At 40.7% G+C, this 16,494-nt stretch overlaps 2 long non-coding RNA genes across 2 annotated transcripts; one reads left to right on the top strand and one right to left on the bottom strand.

Moving 5' to 3' along the window:
- The first annotated feature begins 3,736 nt into the window (after nucleotides 1-3,736).
- Nucleotides 3,737-8,774, top strand: LOC118430283. Its single transcript, XR_004832832.1, has 3 exons — nucleotides 3,737-3,960; nucleotides 5,134-5,309; nucleotides 6,382-8,774. It is a non-coding gene; the product is annotated as an uncharacterized LOC118430283 (long non-coding RNA).
- A 382-nt stretch (nucleotides 8,775-9,156) lies between these two features.
- On the bottom strand, nucleotides 9,157-10,563 carry LOC118430282. The gene is made up of 3 exons (XR_004832831.1): nucleotides 10,510-10,563; nucleotides 10,056-10,219; nucleotides 9,157-9,888 (listed from the first exon to the last, which is right to left on the bottom strand). It is a non-coding gene; the product is annotated as an uncharacterized LOC118430282 (long non-coding RNA).
- Nucleotides 10,564-16,494: the final 5,931 nt, after the last annotated feature.

Here is a 16,494-nt window from a genome sequence, read left to right on the forward strand (position 1 = left end):
CAAACTACATTTGTTACATGGACTTAAGTCTTATAATGGAAAACGCTGTAAATATCTATTTTTCTCAATTTGCTTAATTTGCACCTCACTGTGCACATCTCTGCCAAAGATAACTGGATACTAAATGTTATGGAAATCCATTTTCCTATGTTCCATTATGCTCCTTCGGAGATTTTGGCAAAAACGGACCTGCAGTTCCAGAGCAAGCTGCTAGGGAGCCCAAACAGACATCACTACTTCCTTAGATTATAAGCTTTCTGCCAGGAAAAAAATATTTTAAAAAGACCATGTCCAGGTCAAAAGATACAAACAATCGAAGTTCTGCTGCAGTACCAAGGTCACACGCCAGGTGGCCCGAAATCGACCCTGACCTTTGTCTTTCCAACATCTAACCACATACCAAATATCATTACAATCCATTCAGAGTTTCTAGAGTTATGGTGACAACAAATATCCGGAAACACAGACACACACACAGACACGCACAAAGACAGACACGCCAAAAACTATACGTCCATTTTTGTTATTGTTAGATCTTTGCTGTGTCTATGGTATTCTGAATTTCGAGGGAAATAAATCAGCAACAATCCGCACCTCAACCTTGGGCAAAAGCTAAGGCAAAAATTTGCAAAATGGCTCACAACTTGTTTACCCTGTTGCCATGGTGGCAAAGGGTGTTTAGCAGAAGGAAAGCTATTTTGAGGAGTTGCGGGCCAAACGGATTGTGCTACATGTACGTACATGAATACCGTTGTTTGATTCTCACGTCACGGAAGTTTGCTCAGAATGCGTTTTCTACCTCTCCTGTTTCATCTCAGAACGTGTCATGGAAATGTGGAGTGAGTGGAAATCTAGCAAAGTCTGCTGGCTTGCAATGGGATGTGGCCTGCTCATAGCATCAGTTGTCATCGCTGGCATCCTGGCAACTCACTTCCTGGTCACTTCCGATGGGAGGGTAAGATAAGAACTTTTGTTCACATAGGCCGACTGGCCCTGCATGAATTATCCTTTCAAGACGTCGCTTGGATTGAGTTGGTGTTTTCAAGCAATCACGAAATGATGTGACATTTCTACATTTCTACTCGTTTGGATGAATCAACTTACAATACTGATAAATCTGTGTTCCTAAACGTAGGTAACACTTGCTTCAAAGCTGCAACAAAATGGCACGTTGATCCTGGAATCCAGTACTCCATGGAGGGCCACACTCTATGAGGAAAACAACTCGGCGTTTGACGAGGTCATAGTCATTGGCTCGATCGCGACTACAACGTATTTGCCATTTAAGAACAGCAATGTGACCGCCAATGCCTTGCCGTTAAAAGTCACATTTCTGTCCACCACTGGTAAGTAATGTTAGTTTGAGATCAGTTTACCGTTTCGTTAGCCTCACCCTGTCCATAACTATCTATTTTGTTGGTGATGCTCTTTTTGAATTGATGATAAGGGTCTAGTTTTTTTTTTTCATTAAGCTCCTTACAAAAACCCGGATAACTGTGCCAAGAAACCATGCCAACACGGTGGACACTGTGTGAACAAAGATGGCGGCTACAAATGTACCTGCTCACCTGGATGGACTGGACAGAACTGTCAGGAAGGCGAGTCTTTTTCTCGAGTCAATTAAGATTTGAATAATTGCTGAGCTTTACCGTGTTCCTTCCTCTTAAAAAATAACCCTAATTGATTTGAAACAAGTCGCGAAAACATAACCGGGGAGAAAACTTTAACTAGAATCTTCTCCTTTCACATAGTATTCAAACGTCACCAAGACTATTTTCACCTTCTCCAATAAGGCTATATTTTCGGACATACAATTTTGTCAAGTGGCTGAGGTCGTATGTGTGCATCACACGAGTCGTTGTGGATGGATCTTCATCATGGGTATTCTCAGTCAGTTCACCGAAAACAGGTCTATATTTTTTCATCAACATAAGACTTCAACGATTGTATCATGATTTAGCCATAACATCATTTCCTTCTGTTTTCAAACGTTAACAGACATCAATGAGTGTACCAGGAACCCATGCCAACATGGACGCTGTGTAAACAAAGATGGCGGCTACAAATGTACCTGCTCACCTGAATGGACTGGGCAGAACTGTCGACTAGGTGAGTTCCCTCTCTCTGGTACATTCATTAATGTTGTTATTTCTCTATCCATTTTTCCTTTCTTTCCTATTCTTTCTCCTTCTTGTTGGTTACTTTATCACAGAGTTATAGATAAGTGCATGTAAGGCTTTTGCAACGTTCTAGCTTCCAATTTGCCCGCTGCTGCAAAGTGTGACGTTACAACTGGATGGACTGGACAGAGCTGTCAGCAAGAGTACTTTTTATTGCAAGGGGGATAAGGTTTTAATTCATTGTCAAGTATTTAGTTCTTTACCTCTTTTTTATTCATTCTCAATTATATACAACAAAGATACACAAATGCATAAGATATTATAAAACATTTGAAGTGGTACAAGGATGCAATTGCTAACACATATTCACCTAGAAACATCCATTGCTATATACTTACTTACACATTGTCAACTAGATGCAGCTACTATTGTAGAATATTAACAATACCACTTCCTGACCATTTTCAATACTATACCTTTCTTATTAATCTAAGCACATTCGGATTATTCATATACCCATTGTTTAGCCATATGGACCCCCATAGCTAGATACTCGTATTTTTAATGGTGGTACTCTTTTTTCTTTGATTTGACAATTAAGTTTTTGTCGTCATTTACCTTCTTACAAAGACGTGGATGAGTGTACCAGGAACCCATGCCAACATGGACAGTGCTTGAACAAAGATGGTGGCTACACATGTACCTGCTCACCTGGATGGACTGGACAGAACTGTCAGCAAGGTGAGTTCTTTGTACATGCTGTTTTATTTCTTCCACATTCAACATCTGTCGTCTAACAGCCAACTGCTCATAGTTACACAATATTTAATTCATTACACAGATATTGACGAGTGCGTGGAGAAGCTCTGCCAACATGGACGATGTGTGAACAAAGATGGCGGCTACAAATGTACCTGTTCACAAGGATGGACTGGACAGAACTGTCAGAATGGTGAGTTCTTTTTTTTCGTACAGACAGTCTGTTAGAAATTTGTCCTTTCTTTTCTGTGGGAAAGCGTGTGTGACAGAATGTCTATATAGAGCTCTTTTTATCTGGTTAAATGTTTTGCAACCTCTAACCTACACCAGCAATTTTATTGCATACTACAACGTTGTGCCTAAACTTTCCAGTAAATAATTCACAGTTTCATAAGTAAAAACGAATTGAAATTGAACAGGATATGAAACATCGTCTATTACACATTGCTTAATGATACCGAAGAAGATGCAAACTCCAAAACAAAAAGCTTGGTGTCATTGCTTGCCGTCTGGATTCAGCCCTGCACAGTGTGCCCGAGCTTTTGGATAATAAACTGTTTAGAGAGCTTATGCCACTAAATTCCAGCCAATTCTTTCTCCACCTTTATTGATAACAAGAAATTCTCCTATTAACTTCACAAAACACACCCATTACAGTAAAGGTGGGATTATTTGTCTTCCACTGTCATCAAAAAAGAAGTTGACGAACCAAATGACTTAGAATCTAGAGTTCGCCTTTAGACTAGAGTTGACACTTGCTATGTTGTTATACACTTTTGTCTGTACCATTTTATGTTACCTGCATTTAGCTCACGGGCAAGAATGTGCATTAAATCTATCATTTCCTTGTATGAGAAACACGTACCTCTAACTACTGAAGGCTTATTCCATCCATTACCGATTACTACAGTTGTACAGTGCCCCAGTGAGTGGAACAAATACAACAGCCACTGCTACAAACTGATGACAGTCGAAGTCAGCTGGCCTACAGCGAGCTCACAATGCAAACGCCATGGCGCAATTCTTGCCTCTATCACTGACCAGGCCGAGAACAACTTTATTGCAAATCTGCTCTCGAAATGTGGGTAACAGTTTTTGCGTGTTAACGGTGAAGATGTTGTATCTCATAGGTCTGAAAAATATGCAGACATTCTTATAAATCCTTATCACATCTCTCTGAAAGCTAAGACTGATTACAGCTGCAGAGTGTCTAAAACCACTGCAGCATCAGAACATAGTGAATTACTACTTGTAGAGTGACCACCTTAACAGACTTCCAGAAAATGGTCAAGTAAACAAGTCACAGATCCTAATGGTTATGTCAAGTTGAAAATAAGGCAGGACCACTAAAACTTTGCGCCTTTTTTAGTTTTTGATTTTTTATCTATTGTAAACATGACAAACAACTTCTGGAGAAATGTTCATTGGATACATTTGAGCGCAGATCAAATTACGTAATTAGCTGCCTGGAACCCTGACCACATGTGCACACGTGGCTTAGGTTAGGAGCCTTCGCTGGCACTGCGAAGTCAGCAACGCTCGACGCAGGGTGTGCTTCTCAGTCGTTCCCTTAAACAACAGAGACTTTCGCTAGCTCGACTATTTCAACCATGAGCCCGAGAAAAAAGAAGTCGAGAAAGTGCACTGGGTGTGGAGAACCCGTGGCCCTACACCCGCCAGGCACAAACGGCCGCTCCTGCCAGGGTATACCGCTAAACCTCGAGGCTCAACTCTCCGGCGGAGCCTTTTTTAGTTTTTGATTTTTTATCTATTGTAAAAATGACAAACAACTTCTGGAGAAATTTTCATTCTTAGAAATGTCTTATCCTTGAAGGAATGACAAAAGCCCTGTATGCAAAGAGATGGTTAGTCTTTTAGACTTGGATCCATCCACGTGCAAAGCTGGAAAAGAAGTAAAGAAAAAAGTCCCCCCCCCCCCCCCCATAACTCGAGTCGACGCTGGTTGCAACTAACGTAGTAAGGCCCCCTTTCCACTAGACGGCGATCGTGATGCGCTCTCACTGCGACCTAAATAGGATATGTGTAACCTTCGCTTTCACACTGGGTATATTGTACAAAACGTAAGCGTGACTGATAAGACAACAAAACACACAAAGTGTAAAAACATTCGTTTCTTTTCTATACAATTCATTTAGCGATCTGTCAAATTTAGGTCGCAGAGAGAGCGCGGCGAGAGCGCCGTCCCATTGGAAATGGAGTATAATAGACTAGTACTGTTGTACTTTGATTGCAGTTACTGATAACAGGGATGAACCGTTAATCTGGCTGGGTCTGTATAGAGATTCTGAAGAATGGAAGTGGACAGATGGGTCACGTATTGACTACAAAAACTGGGCTCCGGGGGAGCCGAATGACAGTCAAATTGACTCGGATTGGAAGGGAGAGGACTGCGTCTCAGTGTATTCGAAGGTGCGTGCTTTTTCGCCTTTTGTTGGAGTAAAATGGCCTTATCGTCACTGTGTTTTCATTCCTGTTTATCAATGTCTATCTAAAGAAAGCTATCTTTAATACTTTATCTTCGCATAAACATATGCTACTGCATGGGAGGGGGTGGTATTCCTTAGGTCGGGACGTTAAGCCGTGGTTACTGCTCTGGACTAGGGCTGGGTACCGGTACAGAAAATTCAGGTCCAGGTCCGGTTCAGGTCCAACGGATCAGGTCCAGGTCCGGACCTGAACCTGGACCTGATTCAGTATGACTCATACCAATGGTCCACTTCACTACAAAGAAATCTGTTTGGTGGAGTATTAGACCTACACTGGCGTTTTAAAATCCTACAACGCTAACTGCAGCTGTACGATGTCTGTAAAACTTGGTTGAAATTACTATAAACTCTACTCTACTTCACTCTTGTTATTTTCTTCCACTGCAAGCGCCAAAACGTGTGAATGCCTTATAAAATAATCTGTTAATTTTCTAATCGGTCCAACATCCGGTCCGCCTAATTTTTTCAGGTCCGGTTTTTCTGGACCGGTCCAATAAGAAAAACCGGTTTTGTACCGGTACGCTGTACCGATACCCAGCCCTACTCTGGACCAAAAGAGCTAAGGGAATTTCGTTGGTACAGTGAACCTAAAAATGTGCATAGGGACCGCCTTTTTTTACGACCAGTGAAAGATGAGCTCTTCGGTATGCTTAACTGGTACAATATCACTTTATCTTTCTTTTACTCAATAAGGCATCTTTGTAGACGCTTGCGATGAATTAAGAACAAAAGTTTATCCAATTTACATATCATTTTGAGCAAGGATATACATATTCCTTGTCTAAAGTTTAAAACAATAATTACCATGAAGTAGATAAAGACTACTTCATCAATAATCAATTAATCATAAAGTAGGCGTAGTTGCTATGTTGCGTGCTCTGCATAAAAGAGAGAGCATTTGTGGCTTTGTGTAAATGAGAAAGAGTGCCTTTGTGGAAAAAACGGCCATCTATGTAGATGAACGTTAAATATTTTATGTTTCACCTCTTTGACAGACCGGAAAAAATTGGCTCTTTGGAAAAAAGAGGCACGCGGGACAGTGGAACGACTCCGGATGCGACTCTGATGACTACCCCTACATTTGCGAGAAACCAATTTAACAGCTAGAGTTCCAACACCTCTAAATCTAAAATTCCAAAATCTAATAATATCGAGGTCTCATCAACATCTACAAATGTACTACGTATGAAGGCAATCCATCCAAGTATTCACACACACTAACACATGTGAACGCTGCGTAAAACACTAACGTCCTTGGCGAATTTAATAGCAGTAACAGCGTATTTAAGTAGAAAACTTTCCAACACGAGTCACGTAACTTTGGTGATTGATCACTTGAATTCTGAATATGACCTAAGCTTGTGTATGACTACAAAAAAATCGATAATATTACTTGTTGTATTGGACAAACGTTAAGCTCTGTCGTATGTTTGTTCATAACCAACACATGTCAATTTGCAACCTACGTGTGGTCCAATGCATGGATTCTGTAATGCAAGTTTATACCATGAATTCATAGGGTGCCTATAGTAAGTATGTGCACGAATTTTATGAAATTCGTGTGAATTTTATGAAAAAAAAAGAACACAAATCACTATGCGAAGACGTGTGAATCTTATGTGATACGCACGAATCACTATGTGATACGATAATCTTTATAAAATTCGCACGAATCTCATGAAATTTGTGCAACACTGTTATTGATGGAGCATGCGGACCTGAGTGAGTGAGTGTTATTGACAAGTGTTTTGTCATTGTACATGTTTAATTCCATTTGTATTGTCTCTGCTTTTGTCAGCAAGGCTATCCCTTTGTAATAGCCACCGGCTAGTTGGGTAACCCTGGCTGTGCTTGCTAAACAGCCAAACCAAGAGATAAATTCGTGCAAATGCTTAGGCACCCTCGCAATTAGAAGTGAATATTGTGGGTGTAGAGCATATAGGGAGAGGCAGTGAATACCACGTAAGGTATGCAGCCTGATGTAAATTTCTATATTTTGTATACTGTTGAGTTTTTACTTTCTCGTTGGAATCAGTGAAGAATGAAATGAACATGTTTTATAGATGGTAGGACGCTTCTACCAATACGAGAGCTATGTCCTAAGTTGAGAAAAGCTAAGGAGAAACATCAGCAAGATATTTTTCGGCTTCAAATTGAGGACTTTGACAATGAAATGTGTTTTATTTCAGCTTGATGTTCTAATTGAAATAGTTGTACGTGTTAACTTAGTAATCTGTAGAGATATTTGTGTATGTATCTTGTGCACTTTATGTAATATACAAAACGTGTTTATGGTACTGCTCAATACATACAAAGAACACATGTCGACAGTCCACGTATAGATTATAATATTCAACGGTTTCTGAAACGAATAGCGACGAAATTAGAGCAAACGGTTCAGATGATTGGGTAGAACAATGTTTGCAAGTTGGATGTATGTACTTGTGAAGGCCGACGAAGTTACCTACGGAGACAGTACTAGTATGCTCGACGTCGTAGCTTAGTATGAATTTTGCATGCGTATTTTTCTTAATCTTTAGATTCTATTGCGCATTTATAGATGCTATTTACTTCTTGAAGTATAGAATAAGGCCATTAAACCTGACAATAGAAAAACATGACAATGGCAAAGGTGTTTATAAGTACGTTTCTATTAGAAGTATTCTATTAGTATTCCTTTAGAAACATTACAAGTATTCCTTTTAAAAGTATTACTAGTACTCATTTTAGAAATATTTAATTCCTTTTGTAAGCAGTACAAGTATTAATTCAGAATGTCTGAATGATGCATGTAACATCTGTGCTCATTTTCTGAACAGAAATCTTAATTAAACTAAAAGCTTCACTGAGGACAAGGCGTTTCAAATAGAAACTCCTTAATTTAAATTACACTCGGGTCTAGCCTGCGAGGCAATCGACTAATTTGTAAGACTCATTAGTATAGTAGAAACAACAAATCACAGCTCTTTCATATGGAATCAAATCTTCAGTCAAACCGAGCATTTCTATTAGCAGACAACATAACTTTCATCTTTAGCGAACGATTGTAAAATAAATTTCATTTCTGTTATCATTTGAAGGGCCGACAATAAGTCACGAGTATGTTTTAATTCATTTGACGTCTCTTGTTTATTTTTCTCAGCCTTGAAATGTAACCCTGCTAGCTGTCGTTTATCCAGGTTGTCGTTATTTGACTGTAATAATTAAATACTTGTTCAAAAGTACTGTAACTTTGGTCAACTATGTCTGATCATTACCTCTGTGAACAACAGACTACATTCTTTTATTTAGTTCTTACTAGAGCTCCCTGTGGAGTGAATGAATGAATTAATTAATGAATGGATGGATGGATGGATGGATGGATGGATGGATGAATGAATGAATGAATGAATGAATGAATGAATGAATGAATGAATGAATGAATGAACGAGAGACGCTATTGTACTCGGAAATTGATGCTCTTACAAGCTTAGTGCACGCCTTGGTAATTAAGCAGAAGCACGCATACAGTGAATGATATTGCAAAGTGACCTCATACTAGGCCATACCAAATATAATGCATGTCCGAGAACAATAAATAATATTGATGCACACAAGGTTCAGTGAAAACTGTTAATGGGTGATATGATACCTGTAGCACAACCATTAGTAGTTGTACCTGTGTAAAATTTTCTCCTGTTACATTTGGCGCATTTTGATGTCAAAATTGACTTAGCCTTCTTTTAGGAAACAATCGTTCTGTGTGCAATGATACGAAAAACCTCCCCCTGCCGCAGAAACTGCAAGGAAACTTGCTTCCCTATGTGCCACCAGGCACTACACACGGGTTACAACAACAAAATGGTTACTTTCGGCATTTTGTACCTCCTACAAAACATGTATAGTTAAACATCGATGTCTCTACTTTTGATGACAAATACCTCTTGTCATCATACAACTTAACGCTTTTCACATCTTTATTATTATGCAGTTTCATTCATCCATATAGTAGTGTATAGCATATGCATCTTTTTTGTTTCAATTTTCATTACTAGGTGTCAGTTTGATAAACATTTGCAACTAAGAAGTTACCAACTGCTTCCGGACAGTAACTGTTTCCAATCTGAACTAAACTGAAGAGTCTAAAATACATAGTCTGCAGACGTTAGTTTTATATAGGACCTCATTAAATTCAGAATCTGTTGCTTTTTTCTGTGCAAACAATCTTTTTCTAACATTATGTATTATCAACTAAATATATTCTTGATTATTCAAATAGACAAACTCATCTGTGACATGACAGTGACCTTTGACATCTACTAGTGCTAATGCTGATTGTCACTACATAGTGATTTTGGCTAACATTTCTGCACACTCCTGTACCGGTATATTTTTTTTTTTTTACATCCGATAGGATGTCATGTTTTACGTTTCTTGCAAAGGTAAGGCTTTTTCTTCCCGCAGCGTCTGTCATTCCATTTTCCGCTTGCCCGCCTTTCTGTATTTATCGAATTGCTGCCACTCTGTGGGAAATGTTTCATGCAGAAGATTGTTAGTTTCTACACATCAGTAACTTTTCTGTTCACTTGTCATTTTAGTCTTCCTTGTCTAAGGAGGAAGAAATCAAAGACGAATGCTTCATTTTTATAAACCAATAAACTGTCTTTGTACTTAAAAGAGGAACACGCACCTTGGAGTACATCACCACACACTCCTCTCGTCCACAGATCCAGCCTGCAAAGTTGTTAGGCTCGCCAGAGGCCCAGTTTGTATAGGTGAGTAAAGAGCCATCCAGCCAGCTCCAAGATTGTTCATTTTTACGCAGTCCAATCCAAACACCTTCAGTAGTAGGGGCTGCAAACAAACGGAAAGGGTTTTTAACATCGCGCCTCAAATTTGTTTTGTAACAAATTTTTGTCAGGCCAAGTCAAACAAATTATATTCAGTTTTCTTCGTTGAATTATAGTAAATTGTATTTTGGGAGTTCAGCATAACACCGAATGCTTTTTATGCACGCATATAATGTGAAGTAGCATGCATGTTTTACTTCTTAAAACTAATATCTATTGGAAACAGCACCCTGTTGTGGGGTTTAGGACTCTTTTAAATCCGTCTGTTGATGACAATGATTATTTGCTACTCACATGTTGAGATGAGACCTTTGATGAAGTCGTTCTCAGCCCTGCTTGTGATGGAGGCCAGATGTGCACCATATTGTTTACACTTTAACTGTGCATCAGATCCGCTGACACAGTCTGTCATCAGCTTGTAGCGGTGGTTGTTGTGTTCCGTCCATCCATTTTGACATCGTTTGGCTGCAACGAAACGTAACTGTAGTGAGTTCACACCAAAAGGGATACTATATAATAGATGGTTGCAGGTAAAGGTGCGCTCCCACTGCACTCGCGACACTCTTGCGTCGCTGCGGGTTTCGACAACGCAAACGTAACCCCATGGAACCTAGAGGTGACGCGAGCGAACCTAGAGGTGACACAAGCGAACCTAGAGGTGACACAAGCCAACGCGACGGTTTTTTGAAAGTTAAAAAATAACGCAATTGGCAAGATGCCCCAACAGTGACCCAATCACCCAAGAGTGACGCAACAGTGACACAACAGTGACACAACAGTGACGCCAGCATGCCTTCAACACTATCAAGGTTATATTTTGTCTATTTTGCACCAAGTATCAAAAGTAAACATCCTTTTATAACTGAAAAGCTATTTTGAATACATTTTGGATATCATTTTACAGCGGTTTTTGATTAAGCTACAACAGTGAGATTTCCACAAAACTTAACTTGTATCCGTATTCAGACTAACTTAAAAATATATTTTGTTTTATTTGATGGGAAATAGGCCAGAATTCTATACTTGTAAACGCCAAATAAGTAACTGGTATATCGATTCATAAACCTACAGATGTGGAGAAACAGAATACCGTACAACGTTGAAAAAGAAAGTATATCTATGTTGGATGATAACGTTTGCTTCTGAGTTTGCGATACAAACAATGTAATCATCGCCGGTAGCCTGCCGCAGATTGAACACTAAACTTGCAAGCAGTCGGACCCATAAGCCATGTTTTTCCCCATGCCTTTTTACGGTTAAAATAAAGGTTGTTTATTTGTGTTTTGATCTGACCACACACGAACTTGCCAAGGTCAGCTTTACGAGTAGCTAATTAGTTCCAGGCAGGCGGGATAGTCCGGGGCATCATTCCCGGACTGCAGACAGTGCGTGCCCGGACTGCTGACAGAACGTGTAGACGCGAAATGAAATCATGGCCGCGCTTATCCGCGCCGGTAAAATCTCCAACAAGCAAGACATCGAAGACTACCTCGCTTACACGGTGAAGGTGTCCGAGCTGTTCGAGGTATACGACGTACCGTCTGCCATATTGTACGACAACCAGTACAGGATCCTACAGAACCGTAACGGCTTTCGCCGGGGGAGGGATTCCGAGCACTTACACTGCCGCTTTCTGCGGATCCGGACGGCGCCCATGTCAAGGCCATATATATGGCAATATATTTGTTTCAAAAATACGGGAGCTATATGCGTGACGTTTTTCCTAAAAATCCGACGTTTATCCGACGTATTACAAACTAAGTTATTGATAAATAGATGTTACGTTTGCCGCACGTTAGTGTGACGTTTCTGTAATACGTCGGACGTCACGTATTTTACGTCCATGTGACGTGAATTTAGGAAAAACGTCACGTATATCGCCCGTATTTTTGAAACAAATATATTAGCATAGGCGTACGTTAGATTATCGTCATCAGGTAAACGATATTGCAAGTCAGACGATTTTTTTTCATACGATATCGTTCTGGCATGTAAAAGATTCAAATGTCGAGGAGCAGATGTAGTACAGATGAGAGGAGGTCATAACACAGACCTTAAGGTTACATAATCAGACCTTACCACAGACTGGTACGTCACATTCTTCGAATCTCGTGCTGGAGTCCGTGGTGTAGCACCACACTCCGGGTTCACCGTCCGGATTCCGGCAGTAGTTCTGCTCCAGTCCGGATGATGGGTGATTACCAGGTGTCCTGTCGTGTCCATGAGGAGTCTGGCTGTCCCAGCGCTGACACGTCTTGCCTGTTCTGGTCACGGCGACTGTTCCTCGGTAGGATGATCCGTCTCCAACCTGGCAATCTCCTGGTTTATGTGATTTAAAAAGACAGTATTTGATACACGCTGGTTTAATTTTGAAGTGGGGTGTAAGCTAGTCTGGAATGGGAGGATATGGTTGATGACAGGCGTGGGGTAATAACACATAGCTTCATGTGCTACCGTGTGGTGATTGCGTTGTATCGTTACGTTTTATCGTCTCTTTAAGGAATCTGTCGAAACAGAAAAACAAAACAAAATTGAACTTAATCTGTTCTGAAATTGGAATCGTTCATAAGGCCCATTTCGTCCTACAGAAACGACGATTTTTTCGTGCTATAATTAAACCATCTTTTTCATACAAAATTTTGAAACGGATATGATGTCATAATCGATATCGTTTTGCGTATATGATATCGTCTCGGAATAAAAACATCACCATACTCCATTGTACGCAGCAAAATTCACTTTGCTAAGATATCGTTATAAGACGTACCTTAGATTATCGTAATTATGTATAACGAAATTTTGACGATATTTTTTTCATGCGGTATTTTTCCGGCATCTACATTCTATTTCTAAATATCGTATCACGAAAGGTGCGCTATAACGTCTGCATGTACATGCCAGAACGATACCGTATGGAAATGCATCGTCTGAATTGCGATATCGTATACGTAAAAGATATCGTTTGGGCCAGAAAATACGTATATCGTAGAAGTATTTTCGCTATTTTAAGGTGCGTTTTTAGATATTTTGACAAGGAAATACAGTCAAACCTGCCCAAGACGACCACCGGGGGACCGGAAAAAAGCGGTCGATTTGGACAGGTGGTCGCTGAGAAGAGTATCGACACAAAACATGCCCGATGCAAAGTATAAATGGTTTCCGTTGTGTAGTGGCAAATAGCAAGCACACTGCATGCACACAAAGAAGCGAGGTCGATTGTAAATCTAACCCCAAGCTTTTACCGAGCATTTATACGATACAGTGTTTTAAAGCTCAATATTTGTACACTAACGTTTTAAACAGTAAGGAAACTTTGATGCTGTCAGTGACCATACAAGCCTTTATGCGTCGTTCTTGATCGCCGTATCTGAAAGAACTACGGTGTACCTTTCGAATTCGATGCCCGGTAACATGCATTGGCATAATACCGGTCATAAGCCTTATACCGGTCGATTAAAAATAGTGGAACTTAAAGAGATCTACACATGCAACAATAGTTATTTCTGAGGTATGCACACTTCAGACATCTAGGTGTCCAATACATAATTTACAAAGCATCGATAACAATGCATTCGAAGACAACAAGGCCAAAAGTTATCAGGTCATTTTCGGGGCAGGCGAGCTCGTCGTGGGACAAACACACTGTCACGTTCATCGCCAGATTTGTAGATAATAATCACATGTGCTCACGGCACAAGACGAGCATGATTCAACAGCAATCTTGAATTTCTTTTGGTGACCTACAACTCGTGTAAAAGTGTGAGGAACCGTTGCATTATCGCCCGGATCTACGGCTGAATGGGTCAAATTGAACGTACGCCGCCATTTTCCCGCCATTTTCAATGCTACGCCTACGGCCAGCATGCAGTAAAGTTTTACGTCATAGCGGTTGTGACGGACCAAAATTAAATGAAAATTCTTGTCAGTATACGCCCATTTTCTCATGACTTTTTGTATGCTCATGCAGATTTGTTGAACAGGAAAGAAGGTACAACAGAGGATGTATAAAGGTACATAGCGGCAGTTAATTGTGCCGTGTTTCGTTCGGCCGGTATAGTGCACCCCCTTCCAACCACGCGCCCGTTCTCCGTGCAATTCCGCGGTGTGTTCCAATTATGTTTTTAGCAGGACCAGAGAGACAAAATAATTTACACAGAAGAAGTGGCAAAGGTAAGCTGTAACAGCAACATGTAACTGGAGAAAATGATGCGTTGATCATTTGCCAAATTAGCATTGCTTGAGAAATTGCAGTAAACCGACCGGTATTATGCCAATGGATGTTACGTCCCGACAGCGGGTGAATGTACAGTACAGTTGGACAAAAGCACTCACACAGATCTTTCTTAAAAGGGTATGAGCTACACAGATCTTTCTTAAAAAGCATGAGGCTATATACGTTTCAGCATTCGTTCACTTTACAATGATATAGATTTTAAAAAAAAACTTCTGTTACAACTACATTCGGATTTTCTCACAGCGAAATTTCCTGCCATATTACAGTAGACCGCCCCATTGACCCACCCATTGACCGCCGCCATCCTTATTCTAAACATAACTTCATAATGGCAGTCAAAATCCGATGCAAACTGGCCGATTTCGGCACAAAATCGTGCTAGTTGTCATCAAAAATCGATGAAAACCTCAATTTTGAAAATGATGCGGTCGTTATGGGTCCCAATTTGGGCCGGTCGCGGTCGCGTTGGCCAGGTGGTCGTTGAGAAAAGGTCGCTTAATGCTTATACGTCAATGGGGAAAAAATCGGGACCGAGAAAAAACGGTCGAAATGGCCAGGTGGTCGCTGAGAAGAGGTGGTCGCTCGGGCAGGTTTGACTGTAATGCCATATGTGACACGGAAATGACTCCATATACGGTATTTGACCTCTCCAAAATTTGCCCCCATACAAGAATGGTCATACACTCAATTTATATTTGCAGCATCATATAAAGACGTTTTACTGTTCATTGAAGGTACCTTTTAGTGCTGTTGACATGCAGACCCACAGCTTGCATAGCCACTTCACCGTGTCAGCTAAAAACATAACCTTCTTGGCGAAGGTAATACGTTGGGTACGGTACTTACCGCAGCGATATTCAGCATTAGTAGTCAGCCCAAAAACGTTTACGTCAGTGGTTTCCCAGTCAATCACGTTGCCATGTTGACGACAGGAGTCTGTCCCTATCTCAGCTGGAGTCAGCACGCGGTCCCAGAGGTTCAGCTGCGACAGTTCCCCGATGAACGCTTGATGTGGCTCGAACCCTCCCCCAACTGTGTCTTGGTCCTGTGCAAGGATCCATGTTCCACCACTGCGCACTTTCCCCCCTACGTTAAGCCTCGAGCCGGAAGCGTGACGAACGCCGTCGACGAAGACCTGCCAGGCTCCATCGGTGCTGCTCCAGGTGGCACATACGGCATGCCTTTCACCATCCCAAACAGGCAAGGCACCAAGGGGGGCAGTGGGTGTACCTTGTACCCACAACTGGAAAATATGTTTCAAGGACATGGACGGTCATCTTTGAAATTACAGCATGTATTGCTAAATTAGTCTTGAGAAATAAAAGAGTGGCGAGTTAGATAGCAGAGGTTTGTGATTGACAACTTACTTCCAATCCCTTCCCTGCTTTATTGAAGATAAGTAGCTCATTGTCATGTTCTTGTACAGCATAGCTGACCACACCTGCATGGCTGGTGGAACTCATGTCGGTACGCAGTTCCAGACATAAAGTAAAACTTGTTAAGTCCTGGGCCAATGTTTTCCCCAGCCTGGCGTAGTTATTGACGCTTCGTGGAGCCGGAAAGGTTATCTCTTGCAAATAACCTACTGTAATTGCTGTAATTGACAGGAACAATTATATATCTTTATCAAGTATTTACGGAGTTCCCGCCAAATACCTGGCAGTTTGCAGGAGTTCATAAAAGTAACGGCTCAAGTCTTGCCATCCGCGGCAAATAGGTGTTATGAAAGTAAAGAAACCCTTTCAAACAATACATGCATTATCTACAATGCAGGTAATTGTAATTCCTGTGCAAGTATATACCGATACCAATACATTGTGTCTGAGTTTTGTCAAGTATGATAAAAGATCATTTTGCAATTTCTCATTAGAAAAGACGCGGGAAAATTTGACACGTTGTTACATAACTTCCGGGCAAAAGCCTTTGCTTCTCAAAATATCCGGGAGATTTCGATATCGATTTAAAGATGTCGTCAAATAGACTAACACACCAATGGGATCAAGGTGAACTGCAAAAAATCACTTATGTTTCGAAAGCCAAAGCGA

This window comes from Branchiostoma floridae, chromosome 14 (assembly GCF_000003815.2).
Source record: "Branchiostoma floridae strain S238N-H82 chromosome 14, Bfl_VNyyK, whole genome shotgun sequence".
NCBI lineage: Eukaryota > Metazoa > Chordata > Leptocardii > Amphioxiformes > Branchiostomatidae > Branchiostoma > Branchiostoma floridae.